At 47.3% G+C, this 18,875-nt stretch overlaps 1 pseudogene across 1 annotated transcript in view; it reads right to left on the bottom strand.

Annotated features, from left to right (window-relative positions):
• Positions 1–7,207: 7,207 nt before the first annotated feature.
• Positions 7,208–18,875, bottom strand: part of LOC311228735 (activator of 90 kDa heat shock protein ATPase homolog 1-like) — a 64,247-nt pseudogene continuing 52,579 nt past the window's right edge. Inside the window, exons 9-10 of the transcript XR_014621050.1 lie at positions 12,599–12,650; positions 7,208–7,864 (exon numbers count right to left, since the gene is read on the bottom strand). The product of XR_014621050.1 is annotated as an activator of 90 kDa heat shock protein ATPase homolog 1-like (transcript). The remainder of the gene's footprint in view (positions 7,865–12,598; positions 12,651–18,875) is intronic.

Raw genomic sequence — 18,875 nt, 5'->3', positions numbered from 1 at the left:
CCGGGAGAAGCCCAGGAGATGACCCTGGGATTGGTGTGGCGATTCAAAACAGATTCGCTTCACTACAGACACAAGCCCCTGACTACGGAGCAGGGAAGGCCGGCGGCGGCGCCGACCACCAGACGGAGTGTGTACACAACACTCGCCCGACAATATGACCCGCTAGGATGTATTCTACCGTACACCACCAGGGCAAAAATGATTGTACGAGCATTGTGGGACAAGGACCAGGGCTGGGACGACCCCATTCCCGCACACCTTGCATCCCCCTGGAGAGAGTGGGAGATGGAGCTCCACTCACTCCCAGGCGTTAATATGCGCCGAAGCTACTTCCCACCCAAGGTGAGGCCAGAGACATGTAAAATGGACTTACACGTCTTCAGTGACGCCTCAGAGGTCGCATACGGATCAGTAGCCTACTTGCGGGCCCAAGACCAGGGGGGAGAGATCTACACAGCATTTGTCCTCGCCCGCTCGAGAATAGCCCCACGCAAGCAACAATCTATCCCACGTCTAGAGCTCTGCGCAGCCCTAGCCGGAGCGCACCTAGCCACGCTCATCCAACGTGAGCTCACCATACCGGTGTCTAGAACAATCCTGTGGTCAGATTCCACGACGGTACTCGCCTGGATCAAATCGGACTCATGCAAGTACAAAGTCTTCGTGGGAGTCAGAGTCACCGAGATTCAAGACTTAACCGAAGAGTTAACCGGAGAAACAGAGTGGCGCTACGTTGATACAAAACAGAACCCAGCTGACGTCATCACCCGGGGGATGCCCCTGGATGACCTCACCCGTCGCAATGTCTACAGTGACGGCCCCGCATTCCTAAGACTCCCGGAAGGACAGTGGCCCATGTCTATCCCGAGGGAAGCAAGTCCAGAGGAGGTGGAAATTAAGAAGTCTGTGTTCTGTGGATTGAGCACCGTAGCCTCCACCGACCCTAACATAAACGATTGCACGTCCATAGAGAGTGCACAACAAAGAACATTCCTGCGGTACCACCCGGAGTGCAAGTCCCCCGCTGATATGTCAGCGGCTAACTACGAGGAAGCAGAATTGCTTCTACTGCAGCGAGCCCAGAGAGACTCGTTCCCCGATGAATTGGCCTGTCTACAGGGAGGAAAGCCTGTCCCATCCGACAGCAGATTAATTCACCTGGCCCCCGAGAGCGACGCTCACACCCTCATCAGAGTGGGTGGTCGCCTACGCAGAGCCCCCAATCTACCGGATGACATTAAATACCCGATCGTATTGAACAGCCGACACAAGGTCACAGAGCTGATTATAAAGAAATACGATGAGGATGTACATCACGCAGGAGCAGAAAGAGTCTTCGCGGAAATCAGACGTCGTTACTGGATCCTACAAGGAAGAGAGGCGGTACGACGCTTCCAACGAACATGTCTAGACTGCCGCAAGTGGCACGCGCAGCCCAGCATACCAAGGATGGCTGACCTTCCTCCATGTCGCCTCCGAATCGGTGACAAGCCATTCCACTCAACGGGTATGGACTGCTTTGGCCCGCTGCACATAAAGAAAGGAAGAGGAACCGAGAAGCGGTGGGGTATTGTATTCAAATGCATGACCACCAGAGCGATACACATCGAGCTTCTCCCGACCATGAGCACAGACTCATTCCTTATGCCTTCCGTAGATTCATATCACGGAAAGGAAGACCGTCTACCCTATTGTCCGATCATGGGACAAACTTTAAAGGCGGCGAAAGAGAGCTGAGAGAGAGCTTCCAAGCTATGGGCCCAGAACTTAAGACCCACCTCGCTCCAGCACAGGTTGATTTCCAATTCAACCCCCCAAACGCACCCCACTTCGGTGGCACTTGGGAACAAGAAGTGCGCTCCATAAAGACAGCCCTGTACGCAGTACTTGGGGCCCAGACTGTGGCGGAAGAAGTCCTAATGACAGTCCTCACGGAGATTGAGGGAGTACTTAACTCGAAGCCCCTCGGATATGTCTCCAGTGATGTGGCGGATATCGACCCAGTTACCCCCAACACACTCCTGATGGGGCGGCTAGATCCCACATTACCCCAGACAATGTACCGGCCTGAAGAAGCGAACGGCCGACGAATGTGGAGGTACAGCCAAGTATTAGCCGACAAGTTTTGGAACAGTTTCCTACTGCACTACCTACCGTCTCTACAGACCCGCCAGAAGTGGGTAAAGGAGAGAGACAATTTGACAGAAGGAACAGTCGTCATGATTATTGATCAATCACTGCCCAGAGCTATGTGGCCGGCCGGCCGCGTAAGCAAAGTGATCACCGGTGCCGACGGCAAGGTCCGAGCAGCTGAAGTGCTCGTCCAGGGTCGCACTTACACCCGTCCCGTGGCAAGGCTCATAGAACTGCCTCGACTCCCAGACACAATCGATGATGACCATGACCCTACAACCCTATGACTTTGTGAAGTTGACTGACCCCTAGAGCAAACCCTTATGTGTAAATAGACAACGCGATTAATCTGTCTCCGTTTAACTGATTAGGTCTGGGACCTATTCAGGGGGTGGCTGTTGTGAAGGGCCAGATTAAACCGAATATATATATTTATTTATATATATATATTTAATTGTATTTGTATATTCTCTAATATTCCCTGATATCCCTTGTATATTCCTTGTACAATATGCATTGAATATCCATTCTAGCCTACTGAACATCCCATAATAGTCTCCATTCTACTATTGGTCGAGACCTTGGTGCCAGGCTGCCATACCCCTCAGACCCAGTTCAAACGTACCGCTCGACATGTACGAACAAGTCCTAGTTCCGCGTAGGAATTTGGCTACCGCACCACTAATGGGACTATTTGTTCATAGTGCGTATATATACTGCGCTACTAAAGTAGGACCTTCTTTTCAGTCCAGTTTCTTACCCTCCAATAGAGTCACAGACGTAAAGCCTCCCCGCGATGCCACGTGTGGGAGTAAGGCCAAGTTCGCCTACCATCGGTATTGAGACATCGTGTATATTAATATTTGAATAGTCACATTTGGCACTATATCGTCGAGTTGGACGTAGTCTATTAAGCTAATAATAGTCTGTTAATATATAGTGCTTCGTGCGGTGAGAATACTACCGTAGTCAGTACCCCATCGTTTCGGGCAGAGAACTGGCTGCTTACCCAGGGTGGTTGACCCTATGTGAAGCTGCACCCGAGGAGCCCCAGAGCCGACGAGCGAGTGGACCTGTATACCGGATTATTCTACCGACGACAGCCCGCCTTCCCAGGCACGGATTATGCTTTGGATACTTTGATTATTCTATGGATAAAGACCCCCGACACTACCGTGTGTTGGAACCCCCCCCCCTGGAGAGGACGCAAGGTGAGGAGACGCTCTGCAAGACGAGGTCTCTCCACATCTCTCCCCCGTGGACCGGAGAGAGCCGGCCCACAAAGAGTCCACCTGCTTTCATCTGTGGTCCAAGGATCGCCGGCGCATTGAACGGCACTACAGTGGGTTCTCCTGGGATACCCTTGGCCGGACGAGGCAGCTGGATTCTACCCCCCCCCCCCCCTCCTACTCCTGTCGGCTTACAAGCGACCGGATTAACCCCCTCTAGTGTATCCAGCCTATAATCATTAAAGTATCATTGCTGTTATTCCTTAACTATTCCAGGTCGTATATTTACCACCTGCGCCTTCAGAGATTGGACATTATCTATTGATATACCGACGAATACTCCTTGCCATAAAAGTGCATACTATTTCAATTCATAAATGTAATTAAGTGATTAAGTGCTTATTCTACACACCATCGCTGTGTAGGAAATAAAGACCTGTTTCTAATTCGTACATTTGTGTTGGATCCGTTTCATCTACGTGAGAGTGTTCATGATAATATATTTATGCCGTGTACTGGGTGGCCGAATATTAAGTACAAAGGTAGTGGTAGTAAGTATCATATCTAGTAATACAGTCAGGGAATTGTACCCCTCAGTTACAATCATCGATAAGAGTCTTGACTGAGAGGCGCAACATTGAACCAGCCAATGAATATCATAACAATGATGCTGATAATGTTTTTATTAATCACTGTGTTGATTTCAGCTCCAAGGAGTGCGAGCACAAAATACGTAAACTCCCCATTTATGTCCCCTCCAGCCATATGTAGTGTCCGCTTGTCGCTCCCCAATGAATCGACAAGCGTCCACGATGCACCCGCAATTAATTATCTTACTCAGTCCCAAAGTTTGTGATGTAAATATGGAATGTCCCAAGTTGCCGCTGTTTACAGTTTATTGTTGTCCAAAGGTGAATGATGGTGAATGAAGGGTTAAATCAGAACAGTTGTCAATTGCTCCATGGTCAGTTCCAAACGGTGAGACAGGTGGAAAAATGTATCCTCATCACAGGTGCATGCGATTAGGGCAATTAGCTAAGCCATTTATAGAAGAGGGGCCATAATGGAGGCGGTGAGCCCTAGTATTCAAACATAAATAAGACACTACTTAATAACCAAAACACTCATATGACCTTTACAAATAGCTTTGCCTCCTTTTTCGAATAACTTTTACCTTTATTACAAAATACAATAAAATTAGATTTTTCTACATTTAACGATAGCTTATTAGTCTGGAACCAATCTGAGACACAAGATAAACCATCATTGGCTTCCCTAATTAATACTGCAAAATTCTCGTGACATTATAATGTTGGTGTCGTCAGCAAACAAGATCGAGAATACTCTTTGGTTGACAAGTGTCATGTCTAAATGTGCTATATAAATAAATGTGATTGATTGATGTGGATGCAGGGGAGTCTGAGCTTACACAAGTGAAACTCCTCTGAAGAAACATTGATCCAGGACAGGCCTACCAGCTTCTGCCGCCCTGTACTTCCAGTCTTGTGCATAATTTGCAAGAAAATGGACAAGTGTGTGACTGTGAAGGGCAAACGCCAGAGGGACCACCGATCACTGGCAGACCTTGTCTGCAGGTATGAAAAATAAACAAGCCTAGCTACACTAATATGAAAAATACACTATTTGATGCTGTGCAGAGCGACAGTTTAGCTGTGTTTTTATAGTTTACATAACTAGCATTCTAGATTTCTTCAGATACTGTATGCCATCTAGTTGTATTGTTTGAGGAGTTGGCAACAGAACAAGGATCATTGACATAGCTAAGGTTTCATCAGCCCTTGGCTGTTCAGCACTATTGAGATCCATACCTTCTCAGGTTGTGACTCTACAAGTGCCTTTCATGGCAAGGGCAAGAGGAAAACATTTACTGTTGCCTGTGAAAAAAAGGAAGGTGGGTAGTGATTCACATTCCTTTACAGCTGTGGGTAGGGCGTTCCACATTGATGTGGCATAATTGTGAAACGTGTTTAGTCCCTTGTTTGAGCCGAATCTGGGTTTAACATGATTTGTAGAGCTCCCTCTGGTGTTGTGATCGTGGTATTCACTGACCTTTGGGAAGTACTTTGACATGTACATGGGTACCTTAGTGGTGTAGTGTATCTTGTAGACCAGGCCCATTGCAAGTTGCTGTACTCTGTCGTCTACTCTAAGCCATCCTAGGTTGTCAAAGTGGGCAGGGGTGAGGTGGGTTCTCGGAGTAAGGTCAAGCAGTAGTCTGTTGTTTTGAGATGTTTGTAATTTTGTTTTTAGCGCCTTTGAGGTGCTTTGGTACCATGAGGTGCAAGCATAGTCGTAGTACCCTTGAATGAGTGCTCCTGCCAGAGTCTTCAGGGTATTCTTGTTTACCAGAGAGGAGATCCGGTACAAGAATCTAGTTCGTTGGTTGACTTTTTTTATAACATTGGATGCAATTTTGTCACAGGAAAGATTTGCCTCTAGGATGGAACCCAGGTAGGTAATTTCATCTTTCCTCGTGACAATATTGTCACCCACTGTAACTGAGAAGCCGTCGGTCTTGCTGAGTTTGTTATTTGATCCAAAGAGAACAGACTCGCAGGACGACCAGCCCCTTTGTAGGAAATGTAACGTTAGGTTTCCGCCTCGCTTCATGTTGGCAAACCGGCATTTTATCTCCGACACGGCTATCCCAAATAAGTACAATGTTGTTTCTTTTTCAAAAGTAGCCAAGAGTAAAGATCATAACCCTGTCAAAACAGCAGTCAACGTGTATATTTTCAGCACTACGTTTTGTTTACCAATGATTTAAAATGACCGTTCCTCCACAGAACCAACGAGACGTGGGTCAGGGTCAGAGGTCGCTCCTCCACAGAACGCAGGGTAACTATTTCCTGCAACAATGGAAAAAGAACTCACAGCCACTTCCACCAGGAACGAGCTGTGCATAAAGTCTGCATGAAGAAAGCACACAGCTGCAACAGAGAGGCTCATGGGAAATGTATTGAAAACACAAGAGACAGTACCGGTGGCGGCCAGCAGATGCCGCAATTACACGTTATCACTTTAAGAACCAAAAGCATATTATTTTGTGAATATTGTGATGCAAGGGTGAGCAAAAAAAATTACTAAGCATAAAAAAAAGAAAAGGCGTAGATTACCCCGTTGATGAATCCACTAAGAACGGCAGCCCTATTGGCTACAAAAGCTTGGACAAATATTGGACACGGATTAAAAACGGCCTTTATTTCATAACACATTTTTCCAAGTGTGCCGAGGTGAGGACTGAGAAAAAGTGTAGAAATTCTCCCGACACCGTCAGCAGTCCAGAGATCAACACTGCCTTGTTCCGAGGTAAGGGATTACACACAGAGGTAAGGGATTACACACAGAGGTAAGGGATTACACACAGAGCAGAGAGGTAAGGGATTACACACAGAGGTAAGGGATTACACACAGAGGTAAGGGATTACACACAGAGCAGAGAGGTAAGGGATTAAACACAGAGGTAAGGGATTACACACAGAGGTAAAGGATTACACACAGAGGTAAGGGATTACACACAGAGGTAAGGGATTACACACAGAGGTAATTGATTACACAAAGAGGTAAGGGATTACACACAGAGCAGAGAGGTAAGGGATTACACACAGAGGTAAGGGATTACACACAGAGGTAAGGGATTACACACAGAGCAGAGAGGTAAGGGATTACACACAGAGGTAAGGGATTACACACAGAGGTAAGGGATTACACACAGAGCAGAGAGGTAAGGGATTACACACAGAGGTAAGGGATTACACACAGAGGTAAGGGATTACACACAGAGCAGAGAGGTAAGGGATTACACACAGAGGTAATGGATTACACACAGAGGTAAGGGATTACACACAAAGGTAATGGATTACACACAGAGGTAAGGGATTACACACAGAGCAGAGAGGTAAGGGATTACACACAGAGCAGAGAGGTAAGGGATTACACACAGAGGTAAGGGATTACACACAGAGGTAAGGGATTACACTCAGAGGTAAGGGATTACACACAGAGGTAAGGGATTACACACAGAGGTAAGGGATTACACACAGAGGTAAGGGATTACACACAGAGGTAAGGGATTACACACAGAGGTAAGGGATTACACACAGAGGTAAGGGATTACACAGAGCAGTGAGGTAAAGCAGAGACACTGAAAAGCCTTCGACTCAGAGACCCTTCCGTCGGACGGCCGGTGTTCTGCCCGCGCTGCAGCGGAGAGGGATGCCCGCGCCAACGGATCATTTATGGACATCATCATTAAATAGCGGCGTTGGCCCCTCCCCCTCGTTAGAGACAAGCGTTGGCTCCTCCCCCTCGTTAGAGACGAGCCCCGTATCCAAAAGTCTGTTTGATGGCCTGGAAGTAGTACCTCCTCCAGCCCTCACGGGTGCGCTCCTCCTCGGCGGAGGGCACGCCCCGGCAGTCCAGCTTCAGCTCCGTCTCGCCCCCGGTGTCCTTCAGGGCCAGCGTGATGGTGGCGTGGTGCTCTGGGGGGGGGGGGGGGGGCAGAGAGAGAGAGGGCGTAGTTTAACATTAGTGCTCTGAGAGGGCGGCTGAGTGGCGCAGTGGGCAAGGTGCTCGCCACTAACGCAGGAGATGCTGGGTTCGAGCCCAGCTCTCTGCGTTGCTTCCGGCTTGGCTGGTCATTCATACTAATACAATTGGCAGTATTAGAGGTGGGAAGCTGGTGGGTGGGGATCGGACGTTGTGGACAGCGACTCCTACAGGTCGGTTGGTGCGCCTGTACAGCAGAATCAGGAAGTAGCGGGGGCAGCGTGAGCCTCCCACGCATTACTCCTCGCCACTGAGAGATCACGCTGTTCAGGTGAAAAGATGTGACAGCTGCCTCCTCGTGTACCGGAGGGAACACGTGATGCAAGACTTCTATCCTCACTGCAGCCGACCAGTGGGAGGCATAGTCTAGCAACGTTCAAGACGGGGGAGGGGAGAATTGAAGGGAGAATTGGCGAGGCGAAATTGGGATGGGAGAAAAAATAGAAAAATAAGGAGAAAAAGTGGATAATATGAAATCCGGGTTCACGGAATCGCGGAATTGACCAATAAAAATGGAATCAACTGTAAAACGTGGAATATTGCAGAATTTGCCCTAAACTGGACTGAAATTCCGTGTTCGGGAGAATATGGAATGTTTGGTGCAAAGCTGTAACGTTACAGTACATAGGACTATAGATGGAAATTATAGCGTCTTGCTAAATCTGGTGCACCCATCTATTTGTTTAATGCAAATGATTGTCAGTACACACTGTCCTTTATAAACTAAAGGTGCATAAATTATGGATTACTATATTTCATCACAATAGAATAGATATAGCTAGGCTACTGACATTGTGATAATGTCAGTAGTAGCTAGCTGCATCTATTGTTTACACTTGAAATGTGTATTAAAATTGTGTGGATTTTTATTTTGTCACAATATTATTTGAAAAATGTTGTGTAAAATTGAACTGTATTTCTGAGTTGCAGCACTTAAACATTAAATGGACTGTTATATCTTATTAAATTGTGGACATTTATTCATTCCCACTTATTAGACACTATTTCTGATGGTAAAATGAGCGTAAAAAGCTAAATACAGAATTCTGAAATATCAAAAAGGAAAAAAAGGAATTTGGGAGAAAAATTATGGAATTTGGAAAAAAATTAAACGGATTTCATATGTCTCTATCTGAGGGGGGGGCAGAGAGAGTTTAACATTAGTGCTCTGAGGGGGGGGGGCAGAGAGAGTTTAACATTAGTGCTCTGAGGGGGGGGGGGGGGCAGAGAGAGTTTAACATTAGTGCTCTGAGGGGGGGGGCAGAGAGAGTTTAACATTAGTGCTCTGAGGGGGGGGGCAGAGAGAGTTTAACATTAGTGCTCTGAGGGGGGGGGGGCAGAGAGAGTTTAACATTAGTGCTCTGAAGGGGGGGGGCAGAGAGAGTTTAACATTAGTGCTCTGAGGGGGGGGGGGGGGGGCAGAGAGGTTTAACATTAGTGCTCTGAGGGGGGGGGGGGGCAGAGAGAGTTTAACATTAGTGCTCTGAGGGGGGGGGGGCAGAGAGAGTTTAACATTAGTGCTCTGAGGGGGGGCAGAGAGAGTTTAACATTAGTGCTCTGAGGGGGGGGGGCAGAGAGAGTTTAACATTAGTGCTCTGAGGGGGGGGGGCAGAGAGAGTTTAACATTAGTGCTCTGAGGGGGGGGCAGAGAGAGTTTAACATTAGTGCTCTGAGGGGGGGGGGCAGAGAGAGTTTAACATTAGTGCTCTGAGGGGGGGGGCAGAGAGGTTTAACATTAGTGCTCTGAGGGGGGGGGGGGCAGAGAGAGTTTAACATTAGTGCTCTGAGGGGGGGGGGCAGAGAGAGTTTAACATTAGTGCTCTGAGGGGGGGGGGGGCAGAGAGTTTAACATTAGTGCTCTGAGGGGGGGGGGGGCAGAGAGAGTTTAACATTAGTGCTCTGAGGGGGGGGGGCAGAGAGAGTTTAACATTAGTGCTCTGAGGGGGGGGGGGGGGCAGAGAGAGTTTAACATTAGTGCTCTGAGGGGGGGGGGGCAGAGAGAGTTTAGTGCTCTGAGGGGGGGGGGGGCAGAGAGAGTTTAACATTAGTGCTCTGAGGGGGGGGGGGCAGAGAGTTTAGTGCTCTGAGGGGGGGGGGCAGAGAGAGTTTAACATTAGTGCTCTGAGGGGGGGGACAGAGAGAGTTTAACATTAGTGCTCTGAGGGGGGGGGCAGAGAGTTTAACATTAGTGCTCTGAGGGGGGGGGGCAGAGAGAGTTTAACATTAGTGCTCTGAGGGGGGGGGGGGCAGAGAGAGTTTAACATTAGTGCTCTGAGGGGGGGGGGGGCAGAGAGAGTTTAACATTAGTGCTCTGAGGGGGGGGGGCAGAGAGAGTTTAGTGCTCTGAGGGGGGGGGGGGGGCAGAGAGAGTTTAACATTAGTGCTCTGAGGGGGGGGCAGAGAGAGTTTAACATTAGTGCTCTGAGGGGGGGGGGGCAGAGAGAGTTTAACATTAGTGCTCTGAGGGGGGGGGGCAGAGAGAGTTTAACATTAGTGCTCTGAGGGGGGGGGGCAGAGAGAGTTTAACATTAGTGCTCTGAGGGGGGGGGGGCAGAGAGAGTTTAACATTAGTGCTCTGAGGGGGGGGGGCAGAGAGAGTTTAACATTAGTGCTCTGAGGGGGGGGGCAGAGAGAGTTTAACATTAGTGCTCTGAGGGGGGGGGGGGCAGAGTTTAACATTAGTGCTCTGAGGGGGGGGGGGGGGGGCAGAGAGCAGAGTTTAACATTAGTGCTCTGAGGGGGGGGGCAGAGTTTAACATTAGTGCTCTGAGGGGGGGGGGGGGGCAGAGAGAGTTTAACATTAGTGCTCTGAGGGGGGGGGGCAGAGAGAGTTTAACATTAGTGCTCTGAGGGGGGGGGGCAGAGAGAGTTTAACATTAGTGCTCTGAGGGGGGGGGGGCAGAGAGAGTTTAACATTAGTGCTCTGAGGGGGGGGCAGAGTTTAACATTAGTGCTCTGAGGGGGGGGGGCAGAGAGAGTTTAACATTAGTGCTCTGAGGGGGGGGGGGGCAGAGAGAGTTTAACATTAGTGCTCTGAGGGGGGGGGGGCAGAGAGCAGAGTTTAACATTAGTGCTCTGAGGGGGGGGGGGGCAGAGTTTAACATTAGTGCTCTGAGGGGGGGGGGGGGGGCAGAGAGCAGAGTTTAACATTAGTGCTCTGAGGGGGGGGGGGGGGGCAGAGAGCAGAGTTTAACATTACTGCTCTGAGGGGGGGGGGGGGGGGCAGAGAGTTTAACATTAGTGCTCTGAGGGGGGGGGGGGGCAGAGTTTAACATTAGTGCTCTGAGGGGGGGGGGCAGAGTTAACATTAGTGCTCTGAGGGGGGGGGCAGAGAGAGTTTAACATTAGTGCTCTGAGGGGGGGGGGCAGAGAGCAGAGTTTAACATTAGTGCTCTGAGGGGGGGGGGGCAGAGAGAGTTTAACATTAGTGCTCTGAGGGGGGGGGGGGGGCAGAGAGCAGAGTTTAACATTAGTGCTCTGAGGGGGGGGGGCAGAGAGAGTTTAACATTATGCTCTGAGGGGGGGGGGCAGAGAGAGTTTAACATTAGTGCTCTGAGGGGGGGGGGGGGCAGAGAGAGTTTAACATTAGTGCTCTGAGGGGGGGGGCAGAGAGAGTTTAACATTAGTGCTCTGAGGGGGGGGCAGAGAGAGTTTAACATTAGTGCTCTGAGGGGGGGGCAGAGAGAGTTTAACATTAGTGCTCTGAGGGGGGGGCAGAGAGAGTTTAACATTAGTGCTCTGAGGGGGGGGGGCAGAGAGTTTAACATTAGTGCTCTGAGGGGGGGGGGGCAGAGAGAGTTTAACATTAGTGCTCTGAGGGGGGGGGGGGGCAGAGAGTTTAACATTAGTGCTCTGAGGGGGGGGGGGCAGAGAGAGTTTAACATTAGTGCTCTGAGGGGGGGGGGGGCAGAGAGAGTTTAACATTAGTGCTCTGAGGGGGGGGGCAGAGAGAGTTTAACATTAGTGCTCTGAGGGGGGGGGCAGAGAGAGTTTAACATTAGTGCTCTGAGGGGGGGGGGGCAGAGAGAGTTTAACTTAGTGCTCTGAGGGGGGGGCAGGAGAGTTTAACATTAGTGCTCTGAGGGGGGGGGGGGCAGAGAGAGTTTAACATTAGTGCTCTGAGGGGGGGGGGGGGGGGGGCAGAGAGCAGAGTTTAACATTAGTGCTCTGAGGGGGGGGGGGGGCAGAGTTTAACATTAGTGCTCTGAGGGGGGGGGGGCAGAGTTTAACATTAGTGCTCTGAGGGGGGGGGGGGGGGCAGAGAGCAGAGTTTAACATTAGTGCTCTGAGGGGGGGGGGCAGAGTTTAACATTAGTGCTCTGAGGGGGGGGGGGCAGAGAGCAGAGTTTAACATTAGTGCTCTGAGGGGGGGGCAGAGAGCAGAGTTTAACATTAGTGCTCTGAGGGGGGGGGGGGGCAGAGTTTAACATTAGTGCTCTGAGGGGGGGGGGCAGAGTTTAACATTAGTGCTCTGAGGGGGGGGGGGGGGGGCAGAGTTTAACATTAGTGCTCTGAGGGGGGGGGGGGGGGCAGAGTTTAACATTAGTGCTCTGAGGGGGGGGGGGGGGCAGAGTTTAACATTAGTGCTCTGAGGGGGGGGGGGGGGCAGAGTTTAACATTAGTGCTCTGAGGGGGGGGGGGGGGGGGTACGAAAATGTATAACTTACCACACGGCCACGTCTTGAATCTCCACTTCATGACGATCTTCTGGTCTGGAACCTGCGAACACACACACTCACTTTAACTCAATCAGCGCCGGACCCGATGATAGTCGGGTTAACTCGCCAACCGCTCAGTGCCAGACCCGAGTATAGTCGGGTTTCATCGTTATTTCTTTTATTCGATATTTCCATTCATTACAGGCACACGGACTCGGGGTTAACATGGGGAATCATTCTGAGAATGCCAAAGTGCAATACCGGCCGCATCCACCCAGGTGGCAGTATCGAGCACCCTTTGAAACATTACATCTTGGCCTGTGCCTTGATCAAAAGTCTCCGGTCTGATTTTTACTGGTCGGGCAAGGGGATTGGTTGTCCCGATCGTATTGAGAAGCGTGAAATGCTCCCGATGCATGATGTGTGATGCGTGGCGGATTATGTTGGCGACACAATCGACACAAATACTGGGACTCGCGATCAGATAATTGGAATATTCTTTTTGGGGTACCTCCTAGTGAAGGTAAGGCCTATATGGTATCAATCCTGCTGTATGGTATGGTATCAATCAGTGAGCTGGATGCAATCCTACCTGGAGGGGAGAGAGCAGATGGTGGAGGTAAACGGTACCCTATCCCCCCCCCTCACAGTAAGCTGTGGTGTTCCACAAGGAAGCATACTAGGTCCGCTACTGTTCCTAATTTATGCAAATGACATGTCGTCAGCTTGTGACTGCAACTTGTTCCTGTTTGCGGACTGCGGACGACTCAGCCCTGCTGGTCTCTGACAAGAACAAGTTACAGGTTGAAAAAACCCTCAGCTCAGAACTAGGCAAAATCTGCATATGGCTCGCTGATAACAAACTATCATTACACATAGGCCTGCCACGATAACACATTTTGCTGGGCGATTAATTGCCCCCGAAAATATCGCGATAAGCGATATTATTGCGACCGGTTAGAGATTTTTTTTGGGAAATTTATTTCCCAAAACTTTTATTTTGAAGCCCACCGCTCCGTCTTTTCCGGTTTTAGACTTTTATTTTGAAGCCCACCGACCGGACCGGAAGTATTGTTGTGATTATCCTAAGCAGAACATATGAGCCGACAACTTGTCTCGTCCGGTTGTTTTTGAGCTAATAACAAATGTTGAGATTGTTGGTGAACAACTAACTTTAGGTTAGTTTTAACGTTAGCTACTAACGTTAGATGCAGCTACTACAGGCAATCAACGATGAGAAGGAAGCGTCAAAGCAGTATATAATAGAATAGCTGTAGTGCGTAAGCACTGCAGCACGACTCGAAACTACCGGAGTGTTATAATAAATTAATTCATGTTTAACTTGTCCCCGTGTCCAGTCCTTTGACTAGCCCCACCCGTTCATTGTAAACAATGATGCATGTAATTGTATTAACGTTATTCTGTGTTGTACTTGTAGCTATGCTATACGTTGTATTTCGTTTGTTAGCTATTTAGCTAATGTTAGCATGGAATGAGAATCAAAGCTCTATCTTTCATCTTTATTTAGCAGTCCAGTTTCTCCGGGCAGTAGCGAGTAACTACTTGGGTCTAAAAATAGCTAACGTTACACTACAAATAATGCTACTTGGTTAAAAGGAGCAACACTATTGAGAAATGTAGTTAAGCTGTGGCGTTGCCCCACGGAGCTCCCGTGCTGTACTCTAGTAACGTCAGCGGCCCGCCTCCCAACACGGACAGTGACTGACAAGCGGCACTGGTTCCGCCTCATTAAAACAAACGCGCAAATAGCAATTAATCGCGCCCGTCAAAATCATTGCATTAATTTTAATTATCGCAGCAATTAATCGATTTATTGCTTATCGCGGCAGGCCTAATTACACATGGGCAAAACAGAGTCCATTCTCTTCGGTTCAAATAACAAACTCAGCAAGACCGACGGCTTTTACAGTGGGTGACAATATTGTCACAAGGAAAGAAGATATTACCTACCTGGGTTCCATCCTAGAGGCAAATCTTTCCTGTGACAAAATGGCATCCAATGTAATAAAAAAAGTCAACCAACGAACTCGATTCTTGTACCGGATATCCTCACTGGTAAACAAGAATACCCTGAAGACTCTAGCAGGAGCACTCATTCAAGGGTACTACGACTATGCTTGCACCTCATGGTACCAAAGCACCTCAAAGCGCTAAAAACAAAATTACAAACATCTCAAAACAAACTGTCAGACTACTGCTTGACCTACTCTAGAACCCACCTCACCCTGCCCACTTGACAACCTAGGATGGCTTAGAGTAGACGACAGAGTACAGCAACTTGCAATGGGCCAGGTCTACAAGATACCACTACATGACCAAGGTACCCTGTACATGTCAAAATACTTCCCAAAGGTCAGTGAATACCACGATCACAACACCAGAGGGAGCTCCACAAATCATGTTAAACCCAGATTCGGCTCAAACAAGGGACTAAACACGTTTCGCAATTATGCCACATCAATGTGGAACGCCTACCCAAAGCTGTAAAGGAATGTGAATCACTACCCACTTCAAAAACACTCTCAAAAACACCTAAGGGAGACTGCAACTCGAAACTGGCCCCTGTAAATGTCCGAACACAACCCCTCCAATGTACAGTAAATTACCAAGTATGGTCTTGTCAATAATACAATGTACAGTTTTGTTTTGTACAGTTGTACAGGTCGCCCACCCACCCCTCTACCCAACCCCCACCCCCCCACTCCTACCCAACACCCCCCCCCCCCCCACCCAACCACCTCCAATGTACAGTCCCCCCCCCACCCCCACCTACCCAATCCAATGTACAGTTTCTACGTCAAATGTATATACTTTTTTTTTCTGGATCTTTTTGTATCACAAACAGTACTGTAATTGCAATCTGATATGTCATAAATGTATAGATGTAGCAGTTCTGTCTATCTGTATGTCATGTATGTCATATATGTTACGATGAATTGAAAATGGGGGACCCTGATGTAAACAAGACGAAAGTCTTTCTCTGGTCTGCATCCCCTTAACAATTGTATGTATTGAGCTGTACTGTACTGTACCCATTCTGCAATCTGTTAATAAAGTTTTCAATCAATCAATCAATCAATCAATCAGTGATCCAACTTCGATCACAATATACGTGTGTAATAATAAAATAATAATTTAGGACCTGCTCCGAGGTCATCAATTGGCACACATGCGATGCATGCATGCAATTCGTATCTGCGATTAACCCATCCCGTCGTCCTTCCCCCCAAGGGCAGCCGGGAGCAGACAGGCACAACGTGAGCCGCGCCAGGGGACCAATCCAAGTGCTCCTGTCTGTCTTCGTCAAGGACGCCACAGCGTTAGCGATCTTGTTGTTGTGCATGTTTTTCCATTGGGTTTTATCTTATCGGGGGGGAACCCTTGCGAGCACGGGGAGAACATGCACCGTTGATGACGATCAAAGCATAAAAAAACTACCCCCCCCCCCTCCCTTTCATGCATTCATGATGAAACATAATACCGATAATATAGATGTGATTTCGAAATAGTAGCGTGTGCAGGCGAGAAACAGCAAACATTTTTAGTGAATTGCACGTATTGCTGCATAGGGCCGTTTTCTGGGATTACACAGAATTACTCTAAAACTATACTCATATTCACCACGGTATAAAACGGGAATGTATTGATGAAAAAATTATTTCTTTAACACATATTGAACGATAGATAGGTGATGTCAAATGGGCCATAGTATTGTATCCATAGCTATATAATATAGAATATAGTTATAGCCCTGCAAACACCGCCACGTATTCCTATATTTTAGAGCGTCGGCCTATTAACAACACATCACGATATCGCTGTGGCGTCCAAAGAGTTAAACAAACACTCACTTTAGACACTTTAACACTACATCATATTTATTTATTTCTGTTTCTGATTATTGATTACCAATAACCGCGTTAGCCTCAGTAGCCACATTCGCTGACCGGGTGGTTGGCTATGATAAATAACAAGCCCTGATCAGCATGTAATTTACGTGAAAGAGATCTTACCGTGGGCCGGTTGGATCCCGCAAAGGATTTCCCAGTTATCGATCGCCATCTGGTAGATCGATATGTCCATTGGCTGATGATATATTCCTTTACTGCACACTGAAATCCACGTCCCAAAACGTAATCCAAGCTACAGGCTATAGGCATTGCTTCATGTTAGCAGAAAACTACATTGGAGATCCAGAAAAAACAAGACAACTTCTGCCACAGGGAACACTGCATTATCGAGATAGCGCTCCTAAGAGGATCTGGCCGGTAATGCACTTTTTTGAATTCAAAGAGTATGGTACTTCTGCAGTGCTGCTCGGTGACATCAAGTAGGTTATTACAATGGAATAAAAGCCAAAACAACCTTGCCACGGACATGTCCGTGGTTGGTCCTCAACCGTTGATTCGAAACACGGACATCTCCGTGGTCGGGCCCCATTGTGTTAAAAAATTAAAATAAAATACTATTTTTAATTTTTTATGCAGTCAGGCCAGGCCAGTGTTTCTAGTTGCAGCAGCGCAATAGTTAGATAACCTAGGTCGGGAACAACCAGGAGATCACTGCAACTCACACAAGTTGGAGAACTATCTCTCTCTCTCTTGCTCTCTCACACACACAAAGGAGCCGCATGTGATTGGTGGAGGCGGGACCCTTACAAAAAACTGTTGTTGCTAATCATTGACACATGCTAGCCTGTAATAACCCCCCCCAGAAAAATCTACTTTGCATTTGATATATTGCAAATATATGCCATCACACACACTGGCATTTAAAGGGTTAGAATTATAAAATGAATATGTGGTGTTATGATCAGGGCTGAAGTTGAATAAAAGATTGTATTATTTTCAATCTGACATTACAAAAAAACTGAAAATCCATCAAAATCAGTGTTGTTGCAAAATCATACGCTAGCCTGTTTTTTTTAACAATAATTTGTGATGCCATCACAAACACTGGCATTTAAAGGGTACAAATTAAAAATTCCTGCACCAGAATGCAGGAAATGAAGTCTTTGTAACAAGAAATGTCCTGGTGGGGGACCCCCAGACCCCCTGCTTAAAAAGTGGCCTGACTGGGGCTATATGTTGCACTATATTTCCTGGCCTGAATGATTTCCCAAGTCGGCCCTGGTTAAAAGCTCCAATGCTTATTAGTGTGTGTGCGTTTGAACGTGTGCATGTTTCAACCATACATTTCCATTTATAAAAAAATAATAATTAAACTTTTTTTATTTATTTATTTTTATAATAGTGGGTTCGCGGCTCTCTGACACCGTTATTTGGGGGTCGCGGCCTGAAAAGTTTGGGAACCCCTGGAATATAGAATATGAGGCCTATAAATTACCTTATTATAGCCAACTTGCACACTATGGATCGGGCAAATCTTCTCTTTCAAATGGGAGAGTTCAATTTTGATTTAGTATCACCAGGCGTGCATGAAGAACAGAGAATGAAATCTACTGTATGTACAGTATGTTTTTATTCTTGCAACAGCTCCGCCAGCTCCGCCATTTTTAAACTGATTTCAAATCGGATGGTTGCTAAATGCTCAAAATAGGGGAGACAGACTAACTGCGCTCCAATATATGCCAATAACGTTCAGTTTTGTGGTATATAATCCAGAGTAATTCATAAGCAAGTCATTTGTTTGAAGGGAGCTAAAAGCCTTTGGGAAGTGTAGTTTTAAAAAATTCCAACGCTCATTGAAAGCTCTGGATGTCCTCTTCTCAAAATGACTACATTCAGCGACGGTAACTTTTTCAAAATGGTGGATTTTCGCGATCAAAACAACACATTTCAAAAACTAAAATCTCACTAATAACACTTTAACCTATTGGTAAACAAACGTATTGCTGAAAATATACACTATGACTGCTGTTGTGACATGGTTAGGATGTTTACTCTTGAAAGTTTGAAAAAAAAAGAAACGATAATTATGTCAAGACAGTCTAGAGAGACTGATTTATGACGTGATGTAATTTGCGGTATTTTTATTTTTTTTACCTCGTTGTCTGCATTTTAATTAATTGTACTAGGTTGTACTTTAGTTTGTATATTGTAAATGGCTGCATTTATAAAGCTCTTTACAATTTGTTCCTCACATTTTATCCATTCACTCACACATGCAAGGTGCCAACCTGCTCATCGGGAGCAGTTAGGGGTTAACCCCCTGAGGTCTAGAGTGTGTAGCTCCACCTTCTCAGAATATTCTCTTTTTTTTTGTTACATAATGTAAAATTACAGATTCATACCTTCAAAATAAG

Source organism: Notolepis coatsorum (assembly GCF_963971535.1).
Source record: "Notolepis coatsorum genome assembly, chromosome: 5".
Classification (NCBI taxonomy): domain Eukaryota; kingdom Metazoa; phylum Chordata; class Actinopteri; order Aulopiformes; family Paralepididae; genus Notolepis; species Notolepis coatsorum.
This window is presented reverse-complemented; position numbering and strand designations above follow the sequence as displayed.